The 6,180-nt window shown below is 35.8% G+C and overlaps 1 non-coding gene across 1 annotated transcript; it reads left to right on the plus strand.

The window, feature by feature from the left end:
• Window positions 1-4,468: 4,468 nt before the first annotated feature.
• Window positions 4,469-4,544, plus strand: TRNAT-AGU (transfer RNA threonine (anticodon AGU)). The gene has a single exon. It is a non-coding gene; the product is annotated as a tRNA-Thr (tRNA).
• Window positions 4,545-6,180: the final 1,636 nt, after the last annotated feature.

Below are 6,180 nucleotides of genomic sequence, written 5' to 3' on the forward strand. Positions count from 1 at the left end.
TATTAAAAAACAAGAATTTATTATGTTTCAGTGTGGAGTTTAATTTTTTTTTTATTTATTCATTTTTAGAGAGGAAAAAGAGAGAGGGAGAGAGTGAGAGAGAGAGGGAGAGAGAGGAGAAAGAGACAGAGAGAGAAGGGAGGGAGGAGCAGGAAGCATCAACCCCCATATGTGCCTTGACCAGGCAAGCCCAGGGTTTCAAACCGGCGACCTCAGCATTTCCAGGTTGACGCTTTATCCACTGCGTCACCACAGGTCAGGCCTCAGTGTGGAGCTTAGAAGTCCAAAATTATTCTCACTAGGCTAAAATCAAGATTTTGGCAGAGCTGGTATATTTTGGATGTTTTAGTAAAGAATCCACTTTCTTGGCTTTTGCAGCCTCTCAAGGTTATGCCTACCATGTAAGTCATGATTTTTTCTCCATCTTCAGAACCACAGGATAACAGCTTCCAATATCATCTCCTTATCTATGTCTTTTGTCTTCCTTTTTCCCTGATAAGGACCATTTTGAATATTTTAGGCCCACGCAGATAATCTGGGATAATCTCCCCCCTCAAGATTTTTAACTCAATTACCTTTTCAAAGTTCTTTTTTGCATGTAAGGTGACATCACAGGTACCTGGGGATAGGACACAGACATCTTTAGGAACTTTTTTCTGCCTACCACACATCTTGAAAGCACTAAAAAGATATTAACTACAAAGAAATATAGAAATAATAGGTATATTTCTTTTAAAATATAACAAGGTAAATGGGCAATATTAATAATAGTAGAGAGCATCAATTAACTGTGAAGAAAATAGAATGTAGAAAATTATTAAAAGACAAAGTAAATATACAATTGAGAAAGCCAACAGAGCAAAGGGTTGATTCTTTGAAGGACTAATAAATTTGAAAAACTACTAGCAAGAGTAACTAAGAAAAATAATATGATGAATAAATCATTCATATCAGAACTCACATGCCTGAAAAGTTAATATGAGGGTATCATAAACAACTTTATGTAAATGAATTGAAAAATAGATATGATAAACAAAATCCTAGGAAAATGTAATTATCAAAACAGACACAAGAAGAAAAATAAAATCTAAATGATCTGTTAAAGAAATTGAGTTCATAACTAATGGAAAAATAATACCTATCTTTTTCTGTGAGGCCTAGATAAACTTGAAACCAAAACCTTCAAGATATTGCAAGTAAAGAAAATCACTAACCTATTTATCTCATAAAAATAGATGCAAAAAAAATAAAAAAGAAAAAACAAAGACACAGGCTTAATATTAGCAGTTTAAATCTAGAGCAATATGAATAAGATATTACATCATAAATAAACTCCAGTAAAGAAGGTGTTTTAACATTGGAAAATTAAATAGTGTAATTCACTATATTACCAAAATAAACAAGGGAGTTGATTTGATCATCTTAACAGCTGCAAAAAATTTATTTGGTATGATTTAGTACCTACTCATGAAATGATTGTGTACCTAGAAAATCCAAAAGAATCTACAGATAAGTTATAACTACTGATTGAACCTAATAAGATCACTGGATTCAAGGTTAATAAAGAGAAAAAACCCACAAAATATTACTGAAAAAAAAAAGCCAAATACATAAATAAGAGGAATGACATTTCATGGTTAAGGGATAAAAAACTCAATGATATAAATTGTCATTATTTCCTAAATCTACCTTTTAATTATTTTAATCTCAACTGAAATGTAAGTTCCATTTTTAAAATTAAAACTAAAAGTTCATTCTTAGATGTATCTGGAAATACAGAAGACCAAGGATACCTAAATTAATCTTGAAGAACCAATTAAACAATTTATACTTGTAGATGCCAATATTTTTTGTAATATTACATAAAGAAGACATCTTAATATACAAAAATAGAAAAAATATTCAAATGTTTAATAAATAATTTTATATCAATTAAATATATATAGCAAAAATAAATTCTAACATAGTTTACACTGTACATAGAAATCAGTTTGAAGTAGAACTGATATGCACAGTAAAACAATAAAGTTAATTGCAGATCAGATATGAGAATATTCTTATAATCTTGGGGTAGGCAGAGTTTTTTTTAATAGAACATAAAAAGCCCCAACCAGAAAGAAAATAATTGCTTGATTGAAATACACAAAAATTAAGATTTTCTGCTCATCAGAATATACTATTAAGAGTGTGAATATTAAACTGCTGCAGAGAAAAAAGTTCTGAATTTCTTGCAATCACTAAGAAAAAAAGCAGATAACAAACTTTAAAATTGGGAAAGAGACTTATAAGACACTTAAAGAAAAGTCTATATTGGACCTGGCCAGTTGGCTCAGTGGTAGAGTGTCAGCCTGGCATGCAGGAGTCCCGGGTTTGATTCCTGACCAGGGCACACAGAAGAAGTGCCCATCTGCTTCTCCACCCCTCCCCCTCTCCTTCCTCTCTGTCTCTCTCTTCTCCTCCTGCAGCCAAGGCTCCATTGGAGCAGGGTTGGCCTGGGCACTGAGGATGGCTCCATGGCCTCTGCCTCAGGCGCTAGAATGGCCCTGGTTGCAGCAGAGCAACCCCCCAGATGGGCAAAGCATCGCCCCCTGGTGGGCATGCTGGGTGGATCCTGGTCGGGCGCATGCGGGAGTCTGTCTGCCTCCCCGTTTCCAACTTCAGAGAAATGCAAAAAAAAAAAAAAAAAAAGTCTATATCAAAACTGTTTGTAAATGTTGTCCCAGTAAAGCCCAAGCTGTACGTCGATCAGGCGTCCCTGATTCGACTTCCTCGTGCAGTGAGACACTGCTGCTTATTAGCAGGGCTGGCAGCCTCTTCGTGACTACTCTTGAGGTGGCTATGAGGATGCTACTGTTAAATGTCCCCGAAGGAAACACACGACCTACACACAAATTAGTTGCAATAATCACACAGGCAATTTATTGCTCACAAATCCTTTTGGCATGCCTGGGTACAGCTTAAGGGGGGCCCCGTCAGCGTGCTCCTGTCAGCTGGCTTTGGTCAGAGCTTAGAGCGGTGTGGAGACAGTCCACATCAACGTTGGAGTCTGGGCGACTACTGCAGCATGGGGCCTCTCAGCTTTAGTACCCTTTCTGGCCAACGCCTTCTAACAGGTGTCAATCTACAGGATTATCACCTCAAACCACCTTTTTGGGAGTTCCTTGCAGGGAACCCCCTTTATGTCAATCTACTTAAATGTTTTAAGATGTTCTTATTTTCATTAATTTACAAAGTTAATGTAAATAACACCAAGCCACTTCTTATCTATGTATAACTTCACACACATACTAACTGGGCTCTGCTTAAAAGTCAGAGTCTGTTTATCACATTACAGAGTTATGGCACTAAGCCACTATATTAATTCCTACCCAATTGGCATAACTTTATTTAATTTTAATAATTATTTTTAATATCCTTTTAATTACTTTTATATATCTACCATATTTTATATTTCTATATATTTAATTACTATAACCTTATATTACTATAACAAATGTGAAAATGTACTTTCCATCATTAGTTATCACAGACATGAAAATTATAGCACAATCTGATGTCACTACTTAACTATAAAAATAACTATAATTGAAAGCAAAAGCAAAACAATAATAAGTTTTTAGGACTAACATTTTCACCTAGTGCCTGTGAGAGTAAAAACTGGCATTGTCCTTTTAAAATCTGTTTACAGTGTCCATTAAAATTAAAATTTGCATAGTGCATGACTCAGCAGTTCCATTGCCCAGCTGTACCCAATGGAATGGCATTCATATATTCATGACAAGGTGTGTATGTGGGGAGATGCTCAGAGCTGCAACACATATGTCAATCCACAGTAGAAACAACACAAATGTTTGCCAACACTAGGATGAATAAATAAATTATGGTGTATTCATACCATGCAATACTGTAAAGTAATGAGAATATACACACCATTGATATGGCTAATAATTTGAACAAAAGAAGCCAGACACTACCAAATAATTCTACATAATGTTATTCACATTAATTTTAAAAGAGATATGAAACTAATCCATGGTTCTAATAATTTATCTGCTTGTTTGCTTAGTTTCCATTTCCTATGTTATTATTAAATCAGTTTCATTTTTATTAAAATACTCTTGATTTATCTTTTTACTTTTTAATAACCTTATATACAACTGATTTGTTGTTTTTAATATATATATTTTAAGCAGCACATTAAGAAGTGTTTACCTTAGAGAATAATTACTTAGAGTTTAAGAAAGACTTCTGTCTCACTATATTATTCTATTTTTGCATAAAATTAGTAGTAAAAATTATCCATCTGTTCAGTTACTATTATGTACCTTTTGAAACATATACTATATTGCTCACAAAAATTAAGGAATATTTCAAAATTAATGTGAAGTGATAAAAAAAGAAGCATTTGATTTTTTTAAATAAACAAGAACAACAGAAAAGCAAATGACAAGTCAAAGAAAGTTGTTCGGCCCTGGCCGGTTGGCTCAGCGGTAGAGCGTCGGCCTAGTGTGCGGAGGACCCGGGTTCGATTCCCGGCCAGGGCACACAGGAGAAGCGCCCATTTGCTTCTCCACCCCTCTGCCGCGCCTTCCTCTCTGTCTCTCTCTTCCCCTCCCGCAGCCAAGGCTCCATTGGAGCAAAGATGGCCCGGGCGCTGGGGATGGCTCCTTGGCCTCTGCCCCAGGCGCTAGAGTGGCTCTGGTAGCAACATGGCGACGCCCAGGATGGGCAGAGCATCGCCCCCTGGTGGGCAGAGCATCGCCCCATGGTGGGCGTGCCGGGTGGATCCCAGTCGGGCGCATGCGGGAGTCTGTCTGACTGTCTCTCCCTGTTTCCAGCTTCAGAAAAATGCAAAAAAAAAAAAAAGAAAGTTGTTTGATTATGCAAATGAGATGCAAAACCAACTTTTATTTCATTAGTGAAAACGCACTATACAAAAGGCTGAAAGTACTGGAGTATCTGCATGTTCCCTGATCATCTAATTTTTGTTAGCAGTATATATATGCCAATAAAAATGTATAAAAATTTATATGTGGTAAAGTTCTAATATGAAATTGATGATTTAAATATCATCTCCTTGATATATATAGCAGTGTGATAGGTATAACATTATATATAATTCTAAAAAAATATTTTCTCAACATATAGTATAAGTAAAAAAGTTAAAGATTTTAAATTAAATTGTTGAAGAGGAAGTATTAAAATTATTAGAAGGCGGCCTGACCTGTGGTGGCGCAGTGGATAAAGCATCAACCTGGAAATGCTGAGGTCACTGGTTCAAAACCCTGGGCTTGCCTAGTCAAGGCACATATGGGAGTTGATGCTTCCAGCTCCTCCCCCTTGTCTCTCTCTCTGTCTCTCTCTCTCCCTCTCTCTCTCCTCTCTAAAATGAATAAATAAAACAAACAAAAAATTGTTAAAAAAAATCAGTATGTTATTAAAAAAAAAATTATTAGAAGGCATAAAGGAGAATATATTCATGGTATTGGTAAAAAATTCATTCCACAAGAAAAAAATAAAGTATTTCTAATCAAAGAAAAAATGTAGTGAAATTTGACTTTATAAAAATATAGCTCTTTTTAACCACACAGCCACACATGATTTGACTTTGAGGAGTGAGCACACAATGCAATAGACAGATCATGTAACATAGAAATGTATACTTGAAACCCTGGATGGTTTGATGAATGAATAGAGCATCAGCCTGACATATGGATATCTTGGGCTTGATTCCTGGTCAGGGTACATACATATGAGAAACAACCATATGCTTCTTTCTCCCTCCCTTTTTTTTCTTCTCTTCCTCTTCCTGTCCTGCAGCCAGTGGCTTGATTGGTTCCAGTGTTAGCTCCAGACACTGACGGTTTGGTTGGTCCCAGCGTGCTAGCATCAGGTGCTAAAAATAGCTTGGTTGATTCATGCATCAGCCCCTGATGGGGGCTGTTGGGTGGATCCTGGGCAGGGCACATATAGATGTCTGTCTCTCTATCTCCCTTCTTCTCACTTATAAAAAAAAAGATATGTATACTTGAAACATATAATTTTATTAACCAATGTCACCCCAATAAATTTAATTAAAAAAAAAACAAAAAATTACAAGCAACAAGTTAAAGGAAATATGGTCTTTGAAGAAGATATATTGAGCTTATATATAATAATGTTTAGAATTTTGAGTGGCAG

The sequence above is a fragment of the Saccopteryx leptura genome, chromosome 7 (assembly GCF_036850995.1).
Source record: "Saccopteryx leptura isolate mSacLep1 chromosome 7, mSacLep1_pri_phased_curated, whole genome shotgun sequence".
In the NCBI taxonomy this organism is placed as follows: domain Eukaryota; kingdom Metazoa; phylum Chordata; class Mammalia; order Chiroptera; family Emballonuridae; genus Saccopteryx; species Saccopteryx leptura.